This window comes from Crinia signifera, chromosome 12 (genome assembly GCF_055691185.1).
Source record: "Crinia signifera chromosome 12, ASM5569118v1, whole genome shotgun sequence".
NCBI classification, from domain to species: Eukaryota; Metazoa; Chordata; class Amphibia; order Anura; family Myobatrachidae; genus Crinia; species Crinia signifera.
This window is the reverse complement of record NC_139228.1, coordinates 19,319,101-19,338,088: the sequence shown is the minus strand read 5'-3', so window position 1 is coordinate 19,338,088 and position 18,988 is coordinate 19,319,101. Positions and strand designations below refer to the sequence as shown.

Below are 18,988 nucleotides of genomic sequence, written 5' to 3'. Positions count from 1 at the left end.
GGAACCCCCCCACAAGTGACCCCATTTTGCAAACTACACCCTTCAGGGAATTCATCAGGGGGTATAGTGTACATTTCAAACCCCAAGGGGTTTCACCAATTTTGATACAACTGAGCTGTGAAAATGAAAAATTAAATTTTTCATTTTTCACAGCCCAGTTGTATCAAAATTGGTGAAACCCCTGGGGGTTTGAAATGTACACTATACCCCTAAATGAATTCCCTGAAGGGTGTATGTTTGCAAAATGGGGTCACATGTGGGGGGTTCCACTGTATTGGTGCTTCGGGGGTCTTGCTAATGCGACATAGCACCCACCATTCATTCCACCACCAAATATCACTCCTTCCCTTTTGAGTCCTGCCATGCACCCAAATGGTATTTTTTGGTCACATATGAGGCATTGCCGTACTCGGGAGAAATTGGGGGCACAGATTTTGGGGTGCTTTGTCTCCTTCATTCCTTGCGAAAATGAAAAATTTTGAGCCAGAACTGCATTTTTGTGTAAAAATTACATTTTTTTACACAAAAATGCAGATCTGGCTCAAAATTTTTCATTTTCGCAAGGAATGAAGGAGACAAAGCACCCCAAATCTGTGCCCCAATTTCTCCCAAGTATGGCAATGCCTCACATGTGACCAAAAAATACCAGTTGGGTGCATGGCAGGACTCAGAAGGGAAGGAGTGATATTTGGATTTTGCAGCACAGATTCTGGTTGAATGACCCCTGAAGCACCCATACAGTGGAACCCCCCCCACAAGTGACCCCATTTTTGCAAACTACACCCTTCAGGGAATTCATCAGGGGGTATATTGTACATTTCAAACCCCCAGGGGTTTCACCACTTTTGATACAACTGAGCTGTGAAAATGAAAAATTAAATTTTTTCATTTTCACAGCCCAGTTGTATCAAAATTGGTGAAACCCCTGGGGGTTTGAAATGTACACTATACCCCTAAATGAATTCCCTGAAGGGTGTAGTTTGCAAAATGGGGTCACTTGTGGGGGAGGTTCCTAACTTTTAGCATCTTATGGTGCCTAGAAACCTACATGGTGCCTAAAATATAATCTCATAAAAAAGGAGGCTCCAAAATCAAGTAGGTGCTCCTTCTATTATGAAGCCTGTGGTTTGGTCAACGTGCACACTAGGGCCACATATATGATATTTATGAAAACAAAAGAATTGGGGGAATCAATTTTTAGTCACATTTCTCTAGTAAAAATGTACTGTGTTCCTTAGAAAAATGTATTAAAATTGTAAATCTGCAAAAAAATGAAATTTTGAAATTTCACCTACACTTTGTTTTAATTCCTGTGAAACACCTAAAGGGTTAACAAACTTCCAAAATGCTGTTTTGAATACTGTGAGGGGTGCAGTTTTTGAAATGGCATCATTTATGGGGGTGTCTCAAATACAAGTCCCTCAAAGTCTCATCAGAAACTGAACTGGTCCCTAAAAAATCAGTGTTTGAAATTTCTTAAAAATTTGAGAATTTGCTATTCATATTTTAAGCCTCCTAGTGTCCAAAAAATTTAAAAGGAAGTTGAAATAATGATGGAAACATAAAGTAGACATATGGTCTATGTTAGTTATTAACTATTTTGAGTGGTATGATTATTTGTCTCACAAGCAGAAAATTTAACATTTTGCAAATTGCTAAATTTTCCATTTTTTTGCGACATTTTGGTATTTTTCACAAAAAAACACAGACTGTATCGACCCAAATTTACCACTAACTTGAAGTACAATGTTTCACGAGAAAACAATCTCAAAATCACTGGGATAAGTAAAAGCAAAAAAAAGTTATCCCCACTTAAGTGATACATGTCAGATTTGAAAAAAAGGGCTCTGTTAGGAAGGCAAAAACTGGCTGTGTCAGGAAGGGGTTAATAGGAAAATCGAAATGGAAATTTTTTAAAAATTTTTAAACGTTGGTACACTTGCATTGAGATATTTTATATATTTTATATATTTTTTATAGATATTTTACATATATATATATATATATATATACATATATATATATTTTTATATGTATCTTTTCTATATTATATTAATTGAGATCTATCAATTTATTAATGTTCATAATATTGACTAAACTTCATCTATCAATCCATAGTACCTAATGGACGCCAAGGAAATATCTTAGAATCGGATAATATATAAAACATGGCCGACGGCTATTGAAGATATCCGGGTAGCTGTCATGTGACCCATAATCAAATCCATGTTGGTATCACTGAATCCCGGAAGCAATGCGGTGACACGCAAAACACAGCAACGGAAGTGAGCGGCATCACGTGACACACGCGGCCGAAAGTGAACGGAGACGTCAGCCCGGAAGCAATGCAGTGACACGCAAGACGCAGCACCGGAAGTGAGCGGCATCACGTGACACACGCAGCCGGAAGTAAACAGAGACGCCAGCCGCGTGTCTCATACAAACAAACCTGTCACACGCACAAAGGGGAGCTGAGAGGGCTTCACCTAAATAACTAACATTGAGGAGGAAGCAGTGAGGAACCAACATCTTAACAATGGGGATTTAAAAATAAAAAACTCTGAAAACGTAAATGAACTTCCGGTGATAGGAAACAGAACAGGAAGGGGAGGAGCCTCATACAGGAAGGGGAGGAGCCTCATACAATATAAACCAGCCAGCTCAGAAGCACTAGTCAGAGCCCTGAGGAAGAGAGAGGATCTCGAAACATGTTGACTCTGAACTAGTGTTTTTCTGTTATTGGACCCATCGAGGAGGAGGTAAGTGAGAACAAGGTTGTCCACATCTGTCGTTGATCCGGACTTTTCGGCAGAAGTGTAGACTCCGAGTCATCACCACCTCCACTCTGGGTGCATAAGCAGCATTTTATCATTTTTTATGTAAACCTTTCTATATGTTAGAAAGTTTGTTTGGAATCAAAATAAAAGTTTAAAGAAACCACTACGTGTGTGAAACCATCTTATCCACCGTGAGTACGGGTACGCAACCCCATGCCCTTAAAGAAACCTTGATGTGCTTGTTTAATTATTTTAATAGTGAGTTTTGGTACGCCATCACTATCATAGAGATAGGACGTATCTAAACCAGTGGAAATATTTCTACACATTTGCCCTCCTGTTTTTTCTCATCCATATATTCCGGGACGAGTCCTCGAGGTACAAAAGTGGAGAGAGGCTGAACGGAGGAAAGGAGGAACGGAAGATCAAATACAGAAGCCATACAAAAGGAGAGTACATTTTAGTGATTACATTTCCCACAGTGCCCATGAAGGAAGCGCCTTAATTAGGAATTTATTGTATATATCAATGCTACTCCACAGCCACCAGGTGAGCACCCGCCCCCCTCCCCCACGACGGCCCCCCTCCCGCGATTCGCGGCACCCCCTGCGACCCTCCCTCCCGCGATTAGCGCCATCCCCCCGCAACCCCCCTCCCACAATTTGCGACGCCCCCAACCTCGAGATTCGCGGCACCCCCCCCCCCGTGACCCCCCTGATTTGCGGACCCCCGCCCCCTCCCACTAATTGCAGACCCCCCATCCCGCGATTCACGACACCCCCTGTGCCCACCCCCTCCCGCAATTCGCGGACCCCCCGTGCCACCCCCTCCCGCGATTCACGCCCCCCTCCCACGATTCACGGCACCCCTGCGCGCCCCCCTCCCACAATTCGCGATTCAAGCCACCACCCCCCCCCCATCTCGGCCCCCCCTGCAATTCGCAGCACCCCCCGCGACCCCCCCTCCAGAGATTCGCGGCACACACCCCCCGGCGACCCTCCCCTCCCGCGATTTGCAGCACACCTCCCCCCGCGACCCCCCTCCCGCGATTCGCGCCACCTCCCCGCGACCCCCTCCCGCGATTCGCGGCACACCCCCTCCCGCGATTCGTGGACCCCCCCCCCCCCGCAATTCACGCCACCCCCATCCCCCCCGTGACCCCCCCTCCGGCGATTCGCGGCACACACCCCCCCCCGCGACTCGCGGCACACACACACACACCCGCGACCCTCCCCTTCCGCGATTCGCGGCACACCTCCCCCCGCGATTCGTGAAACTCCACCCGACCCCCACACACCCCCCCCTGCCCATTCGCGGCACACACACACACCCACGGCGACCCCCCCTCCTCCCGCGATGTGTATTCCACGTGAGCTCGCCACGCTCGGTGGCTCGCTGCACTCACCACACTTTATAAAATCAACTCCACGCCGACGTGGATAGTGGGGGTATGAAACAGGTTGGGAGGACGCGTAACGGCTGGTGTGGATAGTGTTTTTTTTTTTAAAGAAAACATTCACACGGCATGTGTTAACTGGCAACTGGATTTTGTGAGCAATAAAGATGAACAAAAAAAAAAACAATGAACAATGTTCAAAAATAGCAAATAACAAGTCCAAGAAACTCAAGGGTTTTGTGCCAAATAAACTCCTGCAGGTAGGAGTCAAGGTATTGACGTGCAGTGCCCCTCTGTCTCTTCTTTCACCACTTGCATGAGCCCCAGAGCCTTTCAATAAGGGGATTTTTGTAAGAACTTACCGTTCGAACCCCTTTCTCTGAGTCCAGTGCGGTGACACAGCTCATAATGGGATGTAGGAGGGTCCGCCAGGAGCCAGGCACCTATGCTTCTAATTCTTTTGGAGTAGGCTCCTCCCTACTGCATCCCATAATGCTTTAGTTAAACTTCAACAGCACACTAGGATAGACAACTCAGTACAATGCCTGAACATCATATATGCAACTTATAACACATAACATGGCAACCATGAACGGTACAACTTACTGAGCGTTAGGAAGGGATCGCTGTGTCACCGGACTGGACTCAGAGAAAGGGGTTCGAATGGTAAGTTCTTAAAAAAAAATTCCCTTTTTCCTCTTTCGTCCAGTCCGGTGACACAGCTCACGATGGGACGTTCACGAGCCGGTCCTTTGGGAGGGTACGCTCAGACTGCCAGTTCTCATCACTGCCCCGTCCAAATGAAGCGTCCTCCGACGCAAACTCATGAAACCTGTAGAATTTTGTAAAGGTGTGAACAGAGGACCAGATGGCTGCCCTGCACAGCTGCTTCGCTGTGGCCCCATGACGCACCGCCCATGAAGAAGCAACTGACCTTGTAGTATGGGCATTTATGCGAGATGGCACAGGCTACCTGCCTTACAGTAGGCAAACGCAATAGTTGATCTCAACCAGCGGGCAATAGTCTGCTTTGAAGCAGGCCACCCAATCTTATGTGCATCGTACAAAACCAGCAGAAAATCCGATTTGCGAACATCCTTTACTCTACTGATATAGATTCGCAATGCGCAAACCACATCCAACTTCTTTAAAACTGTCCCTATTCCTCGTTCCCTCAGGCGGGGGAAAAAACTGGGAGCACAATGTCCCGATTCAAATGAAATGAGGAAACACTTTAGGTAAAAATTTTGGTACAGCCCTGTCATCATGGAAATAAAAAATGGTGACTTGCAGGACAAGGCACCCAATTCCGACACACGCCTAGCCGAAGCAATGGCCAATAAAAAGGTAAGCTTCCAGGTAAGATACTTGAGATCAGCTGATCTCAGTGGCTCAAATGGAGGTTTCTGCAGCATGGACAAAACAAGAGACAAGTCCCACAGTGCAACCGGCTGCCTGTAAGGAAGCTTAATCCTGGCCACACCCTGCAAAAAGGTTTGTACCTCCGGCAACAGAGCCACCCTCTTTTGGAAGAAAATGGAAAGCGCCGAAATTTGCACTTTCAAAGACTGCAAACTTAAACCAGACGACAGGCCATCCTGTAGGAACTCCAGTAGCCTTGCTACCTTAAACCTGGAGGTATGAACTCTCTGGCGTTCACACCACCTGATGTAGATCCTCCACACCCTGTAGTAATTAGCCGCAGACACCGGCTTTCGGGCCCTTATCATGGTCTGTATAACCTCTTCTTTCTCAATAAGGAGGATTCATACGCCACGCCGTCAAATTTAGACGAGCTAGGTCATAGTTACCTACCCTCCTGCATTCTGCAGGAGAAATCCCTGACATAGCAGCAATCCTCCCTCTCTCCCTCATTAGTCTAGCAATCTCCCTCATGTCACCTAGCCCACATTACACTGTTACATTTTTCGTGAAAAAGGAGTGAGAGACAGATACATTTACATTGAGTCATCTGCACCATTTCCCAGCACTTTACCAAGTATAGTAGCTCTTACTAACTGCTCTGGGGCTTATCTACATTTGGATATGAGTAATTTTAAAAGATTCCTCTCCGATGTAGCAGCACACACCCACGCTTCTAGGTGCCATGCTCACAGTCTCTTTTCACAATCTCTCCATATATGGAACTAGACACGTCTTTGGGTGGAGCATGACACGTCCCCTCAATGAACGCTGTGCAAAATTCTACTACCAACTATAATCTCCCTGAAATAGTTTTCAAAAGTAGGCAAGTATGAGCTAGGTCCAGGTGCAAGAACGGTCCCTGGCTTAGCAAGTCCGGCTGAAGAGGAAGTCACCACAATTCTGTCGATAACTTCAGTATGTCTGAGTACCATGACCTCCTGGGCCAATCTGGTGCAACCAGAATGGCCGGTACTCTCTGGTTCTTTATCCTCTTCAACACCCTCAAGATAATTGGAAACGGGGGAAAGATGTAGACCAGATTGAAAGACCAAGGAATGGTCATGGCATCCACTGCCCAAGCCGACGGCTCCTTCGACCGAGAGCAAAACCTTGGCACTTGACAATTGGTCCTTGACGCCATAAGATCTATGTCTGGCAGTCCCCATCGGTCTACAATCTTCTGAAATACCTCCCAATGGAGTGACCACTCCCCATCCAGCAGATCCGCCCTGCTAAGATAGTCCGCCTCCACATTCCGGATCCCCGGAATGAATACGGCTGACAGTGCTGGAACCTGCCCTTCCGCCCAGGTGAAGATCCTCACAATCTCTGCCATCGCTATCTTGCTTCGAGTTCTGCCCTGGTGGTTTAAGTATGCCACCGTAGTGGCATTGTCGGATTGAACTCGTACTGGCAATCCTTTCAGAAATTCCTCTGCTTGGCACAAGGCATTCCATACCGCTCTCAGTTCCAGTATGTTTATGGGAAGACTGGATTCCTCCTCGGACCAAAGGCCCTGTAACCTTAGGTCAAGCACAACTGCCCCCCAACCCCTGAGACTGGTATCTGTCGTGATGACCAACTAGTCCCAGGAGCAAAGGGACCACCCAATCTGCAGAGTCTCTATATCCGTCCACCATTCCAAGGATATTCTTGTTTCCTGCGACAAGACCGCAGCAAGGGCGTAGGCAGAAATCTCTTGGGTGGAATGCCCCGGAGATTTATCCGGTAACCCTCAGAAATGATGTAAAGGACCCAAGGATCCACTATGGATTCCCTCCACCTGTCCTGAAAGTGAAGGAGGCGACCCCCCAATCTGAGCCCAGAACGGGGAGCCCCCGCCCCGTCATGCAGAGGACTTATCATCACTCTTTGCTGCATGCTTTTTTGTAAAGGCCCTAAATCGGCCTTCGGAAGCCTTTCCTCTGCCAGCCTGAAATCTGCCACGGCCAGACTGTCCTCTATTGGACGGCCCGCCCTGAAATGGAGGCCGAAAGGACGGCTTGAAAACTCCAAACTTGGAGCCTGAACTCTTGGAAGTAGTGGGGAGGAAAGTACTCTTACCCCCAGTAGCCTGCTTAATGATGGCTTCCAGCTCCGAGCCAAACAATAACTCCCCCTTAAAAGGCAAGTTCTCAAGGGACTTCTTGGACTCACTATCAGCTTTCCAAGCTTTGAGCCAAAGAGCCCTTCTAGCAGAGACTGAGGTTACAGACACTCTGGACACCATTTTAGCTCCTTCCTCACCAGCCTCACAAACATACTCTGCAGCAGATCTCAATTTCTCTGCCAGTATAAAGGCCTCCGAATTTTGATGGAGTAGCCCACCAAGCTCCTCCGCCCACTTGATCATGGCTTTTGTAACCCAAGCAGATGCTATAATAGGCCTCAAGGTATAACCCACGCCTTCAAATATAGCCTTCAAGCAACCTTCCACTTTTTTGTCCACTGGGTGTTTAAAGGCAGCACCCCCCAGACAGGCAAGGCAGTGGCTTTAGACAGTCTAGCAACTGATGCATCCACCAATGGGGCTTTTTCCCATAATTTGCTATGTTCCTCCGGCATGGGATACATATTAGCATACTTCTTTGCCATCAACAATCTTTTATCAGGAGTCCTTCCTGCTTCATTTAAAAGAGATGTCATTCCCTCATCAGAGGGGAAACACACAGGGTCCCTGCGACTCTTTTTAAACACACAAGAGACAGGAGTCTTTTCCTCCTCTGTAAGATTCAAAGTCTGCTTAACAGCCACAATCAAATCCTCAATGCCTGAAGTTAAGGCCTCGGCTTCATCACTCATGTCCCAACTCCAGTTCTCCTCACACCCACCATCATCATCCAAATCCTGAATAATTGGTGGTGTAGACACTGGGTGCCTAAGCACACTCTCATCAGAGGATTTTGTAAACTGCTACATCAGGGCAGTCATTTTATGAACTCCTTGAGCAGTATCCTACATAGCTTGCAGTAAAATGGGGTCCCCCTGAGCCGGGGTAACAGACCCCCCAGACACCTAAGACGAAGTAAAGTGGCCAGGAGACCCTAACAAGGAATCCTTCTGCCTATTCAAAGCCTTAGTAAGAGCATTCCTAGACCTGCCCAACGCCAAAGCCCACGCAGGTTCAGCTATCTCCATTCTGGGGGCGCGTGACCCACTGGGAACAGCCTCACAGGACGGGCATAAATCTCCCTGATCCTCATGTTCACATGTAAATTTAGCCTCACACTTTTTGCAGTAAATAAACATGTCCAGAGCTCCCTCCTCCACAGCAGCAGAAGTAAACCCCTCAGCCATGTATTTAAACACAATGCAAAATGAACAGGCACCGCACAGAGCAATGTATCAGTGTACTTATCTGAGCTGGTAATCCTGTCAGCGATCAGCGAGGGAAGCGCTTCTTTGAAGAGACTGGAAACTGTGTAAAAATCACCTTGTCAGCTCCGCAGCACGGGGAAAAGGCGCCAAACACAGTGCAGGAACAGACCAAGTCTCTGCATCAGCGGGGAGACCAGCCCATCTGGTGCTTTCTCCCCCATCAGCCGCTCCCGCAGTTGTCTCCCTCACTTCCTTGTACCTCACTCAATGGAACCACAATGGAGTCATCCAGCAGCGCCGGACTCCTGTAAGGGACTTCACTTCCCTGGCGGGATTTCCGTCCCTAAACCCTTCAAGATGGCGGGCGCCATCGCGGGGGGTCCGTCCCCCAAGATCCCCTTCTGCAAGGAGCCGGTTAGGACACCCCGGGCCCAGGAAAGCCTCTTACCTAGAGAGACTTAGGCCCCATACACACCAGAAAGATCAGGATCGTCTAACGATTTTACATGCACTTCCCTGGAGCTCTCTCTCGCGGCCTACTCACAATATGCTAACGATCGTGTTTCTTTTGCAAACGATGTACTTACGATGTAGATACGATACGATACGACCTCGCTCCCGACGGTCGTACGACCATCGGATGTGCGGATCGTGAGTGCATCGTGTGTGCACTGGCCATGGTCGTTTTTGACATGTAAATAAGGGGCTGGGCTAGCAGAGGGGGGACAAAGAATACAAAGAATAAGGGCTGGGCTAGCAGAGGGGGTACAAAGACCAGTAGCCATTTTAAAGGACCTCATTTCTGCTTTGTGACTAGTGAGGCTTGGTGTATACCTGCTGAACACTGCACATTGTTATTTTGGTTTGCTTTGTTTTTGCCTGGCATTACAAAGTGTGCTATTCTTTTTCCCATTCTGCTTTTTGCATTATGGATTCTTTCCAGCAAGAATTCCTGCTTTCCTACGCTGTGCTCAGGGTGATCAGGGACAACCCGGATCGGATGGATGGTCGCGACGACGTAAGCACACACAATGTGCTAACGATGTGCATAAAATCAGCACACAATCAGCGGTCGGATCAGCTGATTCTGCTGCAGGAGGCAAAATCTCCAATGCGACATACGACGTGCCGGGAGCGCGCATCCAATCGGAAACGACCAGGATCGTGAGTAAAATACAAACGATTGTGCACCAATTCAGGCACAACCGTCAAAATTTGCCCTAATCGTGCCCTAATCATTCTGGTGTGTACCAGGCCTAAGCGCTGTGCCGAGGGAATAAAAAGGTGTCCCTCTGCACACAGAGAGCTGATAGGATGCGCTTCTGTCTGCCTCTGCTGCACTCTCAGTGTGTATGCACTTTAGTGAGAAGCAAACACACTGGCAAACCTGCTCTAAGCTAGTACATTAATAAAATAATAAAAACCTAAGTATTCTGAAAAAAATCCAAAGAAAAAAACGCAGCTGCAAACCATAGCACCCACTCCTGTGGGCACCTAAAACTAACTGAAGCATTATGGGATGCAGTAGGGAGGAGCCTGTTCCCAAAGAATTAGAAGCATAGGTGCCTGGGTCCTGGCGGACCCTCCTACATCCCATCGTGAGCTGTGTTACCGGACTGGACGAAAGAGAAATTTTGGGTATGAACCCTGGTGTCTGGGTCCACGAAATTGTAGCGGTGGTTGACACGTGCATGATGGTACCCCGTCTGCTCAAGTTGTGTGTTGTACATGCGCCAACAGTCTGAGTATATGGTGGTACCCGGTTCAATAAGAATCTGGATGGCGGACATCAGGGTGCTGCTGTCGCGGCTGGCCACTGGTGTTTACGAAACATTCACCTGTCTCTTGGGATATGCCACCAAAGAGCCACTGCTAACGCAGGACGCGTCCAACATGATTTTTGCACTGGACAAATAAACTTTCATCCACCTCAACAATTTTGCCAGGTCCGTTAATCCGGCGTTGGGCCTCAATATCAAATCGAGGGAACATGTCCATAAGGTTGTTATAAATCACTTTGTTTTTCTGGGGAAATCATGAGGTTGCGCCCACAAAATGTAATGCTTGTCAGCTCCTCCGACCAAGAAAATATGAAGCACAGAAGGGTCATAAATGTCAGGTGACATCCGTGAAACCATTGTACGGCCCGGAGACTGACCTTCTTGCCACAGCTTCTCATGTGGCAGCGCCACATCCGCTCCTTTACATTAAGCCTCATAGGATGCCCATTGACACAGGTCTGTATCTCTGGCAGCAAGTGGTGGCGCTGTATAAACTCCACCGACTTCTCCTCCATCTGCGGCAGGTTAAAGATGGTTAATGCTTCGGCAGCCATAACTGACACAATGTAATAAGTGGTGACCGAATGCTGACTGACTATGCTAAATGTGTAACGCTGACTGACTACACTAACTACGTAAGGTCCGGCTAACCGCGCTGCGAGATGCTGATTCTGACAGGGACGCTGACTATGCTGACTACGTTGGCCATGGGAACACTACGCTGATTCTGACAGGGACGCTACATTGACTACGTAACGGCCGCCATGAAACTACACAAGTACCCTTTTATTTTTCTACCAAAAACAATCGCAAGTTATTAAAATAAAAAAATACAGTCTGTTGCACGGTTCTCCAAAGCATGGTTGCGTAAACCCAGGTATACTAAATGGTCCACAGGTTTTTACGGTTCCAATAGGTTAGTGGGCAGTACAAAGGTCATGGGTTCAAATCCCACCTTGTCCTGTGTGGAGTTTGTATATCCTGCCTGCACTTGCATGAAAATATACAGGTAGGTAATTTGGTTCCTGACAAAAAAAACATCCTAGCGTAGGGATGGACATTGAAAGCCAACTATCGAATGATTGCTGGGCTTCCACCATCGAAACGTTTGATGGTATAGTAACTAACTATTGCCTGAAAAGCATTAAATGTAAAAACTATTGCTATGATACGCACATTCGCAGTGTCAGTCCCGGGGGAGTTCTCTTTCAAAAACAAGAAAGACTCCTCCAATGTAAGTACCTGGGATGAGTACAATCGTAAGAAGACAGCCACTGTGTGTATATAATTTTTGTACCTTGACCTTGCATTTATACAGTGTGAATGACAAGAGGAAATTTGCAGCGTTGCATGTGGATTAAATTCTGGTGCCTTAGATATGCATGCTGCCTGTATGTCAAGAGGGCGGGCAGCTGACATCCGTTGACGCGTCACGCCCACATCACACAGTGTTTTCAAGGGAACATCTATGAAACGCTGGGTGTTCCCTGCGGCTGCACATGCACAGATGCAAAACATCACCCCCCCCGTGCAAACACGCGGGGGAGTGATTGGATCAGAATAAGGACCTAAGTCATGTGCAATGCTGGTACTGCCACTGTCAATGTGGTATATGCAGAGAGGGTAATCCCAGTGTTGCTGCAGCAGTGTTTTTTTGTGTGTATAAATAAAGGGATTTTTGTAAGAACTTACCGTTCGAATCCCTTTCTCTGATATGGTCCTGGGGACACAGCTCAACACTGGGATGTAGGAGGGTCCGAAGGAGCCAGGCACCTATCCTAAAGTTTTCAGAGGGTAGTCTCCTCCCCTACTGCATCCCGGACTCTTCAGTTCAGTCTTTCAAAGCCACTGGAATACATTAACTCAGTACAAACGCCTGCACATATTATATGCACATTTTTAAACAATAACTGTTTATTAACCATTTTAACATGAACATCATGAATACTGGCATACTTACTGAGCGTAAGGGAGGGATCGCTGTGTCACCAGGACCATATCAGAGAAAGGGATTCGAACGGTAAGTTCTTACAAAAATCCCTTTTTCTCTTTCAATGGTCCTGGTGACACAGCTCAACACTGTGACGTTCCAGAGCCGGTCCTTTGGGTGGGTACGCTCAGGTCTGCAGCTCTCATCACTGCTCGCCCGAATGATGCGTCCTCCGACGCGAACTCATGGAACCTATAGAATTTGGCAAAGGTATGAACAGACGACCAAGTGGCAGCCCTGCAAACCTGCTCAGCTGTTGCCCCATGTCGAACCGCCCAAGAGGTGGCGACTGACCTGGTGGTGTGCGCATTAATTCTGGCCGGAACAGGCCTACCAACTTTAGTGTATGCAAACGCTATAACAGAGCGCAACCACCTAGCAATGGTCTGCTTAGATGCAGGCCAACCAATTTTGTGTATATCATACAATACTAACAAGGTGTCAGTCTTTCTGACACTCTTAACTCTGTCCACATAAATGTGTAAGGCACGCACCACATCCAAATTCTTCAATTTGTCCCTTTTTCTAGAACCCTCTGGGGGTTGAAACACAGGCAGAACTATCTCCTGATTTAGATGGAAAGCCGAGACTACTTTAGGCAAAAAACTGAGGTACCGTCCGAAGAACTGCCCTATCATCGTGAAATATCAGGAAAGGAGACTTGCATGACAATGCTCCCAACTCTGACACCCTTTTTGCCGATGCCACTGCCAACAAGAATACCAGCTTCCATGTGAGAAACTTAAGGTCCGCCGACCTTAAAGGCTCAAAGGGTGCCTTCTGAAGGCATTCCAAAACCAGTGATAAGTCCCAAGGCGCTACTGGTTATTTGTAGGGAGGTTTCAACCGAGACACCCCCTGCAGAAAAGTCTGGATTTCCGGTAAAATAGCAATCTTTTTCTGGAAGTAGATGGACAAGGCCGAGATCTGCACCTTTAAGGACTGAAGGCTTAACCCAGAAGAAAAGCCATCCTGCAAAAATGCCATCATTTTTGTCAACTTAAAACGTGATGTATGTGACTTCCGTCTCGCACACCATCAAATGTAGGTCTTCCAGACCCTATAATAATTTGCCGAAGACACTGACTTCCTGGCTTTTATCATGGTATTAACCACTGCCTCTGAGAAACCTTTATTCCTTAGAATGGCGGTCTCAATAGCCAGGCCGTCAAAATTAATCGAGCTGAATCCAGATGATTGAACGGTCCTTGTCTTAGAAGGTCTGGTCTCAGAGGCAGAGGCCACGAGTCCACAGACAATCTCTGAAGCCTCGAGTACCAGGACCTCCTCGGCCAATCTGGGGCCACTAAGATCACCGGAATTGCCTGAGCCTCTATTCTTTTCAACAGTCTCGCCAGCATTGGGACTGGCGGAAAAACATACAAGAGATTCCCCTCCCAGGGGATAGTCATGGCATCCACTGCTTCTGCCAGTGGATCCCTCGTTCTGGCATAAAACCTGGGCACCTGATGGTTGAACCTGGATGCCATCAGGTTCACATCCGGAGTTCCCCACCTCAGGGTAATCTGACGAAATATCTGAGGATTTAGACTCCATTCTCCTTCCTTCAGCTCCTCCCTGCTCAGCAAGTCTGCCTCTATATTCTCCACTCCTGGTATGAATATAGCTGACACTGCTGGAACATTCTGTTCCGCCCACAGGAGGATTCTGGACACCTCCCACATGGCTAATTTGCTGCGTGTACCTCCCTGATGATTCAGATACGCCACAGCTGTGGCGTTGTCGGTCTGAATCCTTAAAGGGAGTCTCTGTAGCCTGTCTCCCGCCAGAGAAATCACTTTCCAGACAGCTCTCAGTTCCAAGATGTTGATCGGAAGAGCAGACTCCTCTGGAGTCCACAAGCCCTGCAGCCGCAGGTCCAAGACTACTGCCCCCCAGCCCCTGAGACTGGCGTCGGTAGTTACCACCAACCAGCTCCAGGCCTGCAGTGACCGACCCCACTGAAGGGAATCCACGTCTGTCCACCATTTCAGGGAGGCTCGAGTTTCCGACGACAACACTATTTGCTCTGTCTTCATGGTCTGAGTGTTTCCTGACCAAGCCGTTAAGATGTTCCACTGGAACACCCGAGAGTGGAACCTGGCAAACTGCAGCGTCTCGAACGACGCCACCATTTTTCCCAGCAGCTTGAGGCACCTCCACACTGATGTGCTCCGAGAGCTGAGAATCTCCTTGACTAAAGCAACCAGATCCCTGGCCTTTGTCTCTGGTAAAAATACCCGGTGTAAATGGGTATCCAGAATGACTCCCAAGAATTGGAGTCTCTGTGGCGGCACCAACTGAGACTTTTGTAAGTTTAAAAGCCAGCCGTGAGCCTGTAAAAAATTGATGGCTTCTGCCAAATGACTCTGCAACCTGTCTGCTGACTCTGCTTTGAACAGCAGGTCGTCCAAATAAGGTATCACTGTGATTCCCCTCAGCCGAAGCACAGCCGCCATTACAGACATTATTTTGGTGAATACCCTTGGCGCTGTGGCCAGACCAAAGGGCAACGCCTGGAACTGTAAATGCAGATCTCCTATCGCAAACCTCAACAGGGCCTGATGTTCATGAAGATACGCGTCCTGGACATCCATGGACGCCAAAAATTCTCCCTGGTCCAGGCTTAGCAGCACTGACCGTAGAGACTCCATTTTGAAATGGTCCACCCACAAATGGACATTTAGAGACTTTAAATTTAGTATTGGTCTGAAAGACCCGTCTGGTTTGGGCACCAGAAACAGAGTGGAATAAAAGCCTTTCTTCCACTCCGCCCTGGGAACCGGAATTACCACCCCCTTCTCTAACAGAGAGTGAGCTGCTTTTGAAAGAGCTGAACGGAGCCGAGCTTTCTTTGGCAAAGATGTTGTAATAAATCTTCTCGGAAGAAGACCTTTGAAGGGAATTTTGTAGCCCTGGGCTATAATGTCTAACACCCAGGAATCCTGGTCTAGAGAAGCCCATGCGTCTTTGAAATGTGATAGACGCCCCCCCACCTTTACCACTGCCGGTCAAATCCCCTGACAGTCATGCGGAGGGTTTGTCCTCTCCTTTGGTGACAGGCTTCTTGTGAAAGGAGCCAAATTTTGACTTCGGGGCCTTACCCCTGGCTGACTGAAACTTTCCCCTAAAAGACTGTCCTCGAAAGGACGCACCACCTCTAGGGGAGGGCCGAAAGGACGGCCTAAAAGCAGAGAATCTGGATGTCTGCTTTGCCGCGGGAGCAGGCAGGAAGGTGCTCTTGCCACCCGTGGCCTGCTTAATAATCTCTTCTAATTCAGAACCAAATAATAACTTTCCTTTGAAAGCTAATGTTTCTAAGGCCTTCTTAGACTCATTGTCTGCTTCCCAGGCCTTAAGCCAGAGTACTCTCCTGGCATTGATAGATACTGTGGAAACTCTGGTCGCCATTTTGAGCGCTTCCTCCTCCGCTTCCAACACATACTTAGCTGCTGCCTTAAGTTTCTCCGCCAGCAGCAATACACCAGGATCAGCATGTAAAATGGTGCATAAATCATTAGCCCACTCAATCATGGCCTTAGAGACCCAGGCTGAATCAATAAGAGGACGTAGGGTGAATCCCACCCCTTCAAATATAGCCTTGAGGTTACCCTCCAGCTTTTTGTCCACAGGATCTTTAAAGGCTGTGCCCCCTTGTACTGGCAATACAGTAGCCTTAGACAACGCGCCACAGAAGCATCCACAACTGGCACTTTTTCCCAGAGCTCCGCATGAGACTCTGGCATGGGGTAGAGACTTAGGAATATCTTTGGCATCTGAAGCCTTTTATCAGGGGTTTTCCAGGCCCCTTCTAACAATTCCTGTAATCCCTCATCAGAAGGAAATGTAACAGCCTCCTTTCGCTGTCGTTTAAACACACCTTTAGCAGGAGTTTTATCCTCCACTGAAAGTTTTAAAGCTTGTTTTACAGCCGTAATAAGATCCTCCACCCCTGCAGCTGAGGAATCTTCCAAATCATCTCCCTGATCCCAGGGGATATCTGTATATGCTCCCTCCTCTTCATCTACCAATACAGGTACCGAATAAGACCTCTTAGGGGTCCCTACAGCATCAACATCAATTTTGTCTAGCAAGTCACTAAACCTGTTGATCCCCTTTGCAGTATCCTGCATCACCTGTATTAAGGCAGGATCTGCCTGGGTAAGAGGCAAGGAGCCAGAGGACTGCTGGGATGATGACATAGGTCTCTGAGATTCTACCAAGACATCTCCCTGTCTGTCCAACAATTGCACTAAGGCATTAACCGACCTGCCCAGGGCACTAGCCCACGCGGGTTCAATCTGCTCTGCCCTCTGGGGTTCACTCCCCATGGGTCTCACAGCAGCGCAAGCAATACACAAGCCCCCCTTGGCCATCTGCTCAGGTATACATTTCTGTGTACACACATTACAAGCGCTCAGTGTAATAAGGGCTCCCTCCCCCAAAACCACAGCTTGTTGCTCAGACATGATGTAAAGTAACCCACACAGTGCATACAATGTACAACAGCGCTTATACAGGGTTAATGCACGCAGTCACTTATCTGTCTGTAGGTTTCAGATGCGGGGAAACGATGCCCAGGAAATCCAAACACTCTGTCAGGATCTGTAAGCCAGCTCAGCTCCGCTGCAAGCGTTCTGAAAGGCGCCAAAAACAGAGTGAGGGAAGGGACCAAGTCCCTGCTGCTGCGGGGTCCGTGACTTTTGGCGCCAACCACCCCCAGTCAGCCGCTCCCTTAGTGGGATTTCCTAGTTCCAGTATCTCCCCCTCGGCTGGGGACCACTTGGAACATGCCTGTAACAACACTGCTGTCCTCTCATAACAGGAGCTCAGTGTGTAAGCTCCGCAGAAAATGGCCGCCGCCATCACGGAGCGCCTGTCCCCCATGATCCCCACCTAAGCGTGAAGCCGGTTTCAGGACGCTCCGGAGCCCAGGCAGCTTCTTAAAAGAAGCTGTAAGCGCTGCACAGGGAGGCCAGACAGCGTCTCCCTTGTGCACAGTGAGCTGACAGGACGCGCTTCTGTCAGCTCCTGCTGCGCTAGCAGTGTGAGGGTTCACTAGTAAGAATCCTCACACTGTGCCTACCTAGCTAGAGTGAAAGTTAATAAAATAATAAAAATCCCCTAACTACTCTATTTCTTCAGCTGCTCCTGCAGCCCTTTAGAATAGCACCCACTCCAGTGGGCACCTAACACGAACTGAAGAGTCCGGGATGCAGTAGGGGAGGAGCCTACCCTCTGAAAACTTTAGGATAGGTGCCTGGCTCCTTCGGACCCTCCTACATCCCAGTGTTGAGCTGTGTCACCAGGACCATTGAAAGGGAAAAATAAATACATACCACTCCAGGAACAATGTGAGTACCTGCACTGTAATTTATATATACATACACATATATAGGTACTTGTTTCCTAGCACAGCGCCCGATTTTACTACGTACACAAACGTAGTCAAATCGCATCGCATGCCATTATTGTATAATGGCGATTTTCCTATGTAATTTATTCACTACTCTCTGTCAGTGAATACATTACAAAAATTGGGTCCGATATAAACTCGGATGCGATCGCATCCGATATCTGAACCGATTTGACCTGTTGTAATGCCATTTAATGTACTATACAATTAAATGACATCTAATGTCATTTATTTACGCCACCCGCCCCCCCCTTCCCCCCCCCCCCCACACACACTATCCACGTCATCCCGAAGCATGGCGAGCACATGAATTACGCGGGGCTCGCCACACTATATAAAATCAACTCCACGCCGATGTGGATAGTGTGGATAGTGGGGGGGGCATAAATAAATGACATTATATGTCATGTAATTGTATAGTACATTAAATGCCATTGGTAGATGTAAAATCGGATCCAATATCTGATTGCATCGCATCGCCATACAATAATGGTATGCAACGCGATTTTTATCGGACCCGATTTTTGTAATGTATTCACTGACAGAGAGCAGTGAATAAATTACATAGGAAAATCGCATCGCATGCCATGCAATTTCACTACCCTGAATAGCCCACTACGCAGATGCCGTATTGGCCGCCGTGCTAGGAAACAAGTACCCATTATATCATACTTGCCTACCCTCCTGCATTCTGCAGGAGACTCCCTGAAATAGCAGCAATCTCCCTCTCTCCCTCATTGGTCTACCAATCTCCCTCATTTCACCTAGCCCACATTACACTGTTACATTTTTGGTGGAAAAACGGAATTAGAGACAGATATTTACATTGAATCATCAGCACCATTTCCCAGTAGCTCTTACTAACTGCTTTGGGGCTCATCTACA

At 47.9% G+C, this 18,988-nt stretch overlaps 1 protein-coding gene across 1 annotated transcript in view; it reads right to left on the bottom strand.

The window, feature by feature from the left end:
* HEATR4 (HEAT repeat containing 4) overlaps window positions 1-18,988 on the bottom strand; it is a 53,105-nt gene that overhangs the window by 33,354 nt on the left and 763 nt on the right. The window contains 1 exon segment of the mRNA XM_083167549.1: window positions 11,075-11,212. The gene's annotated coding sequence lies outside the window, so the exon portion shown is untranslated.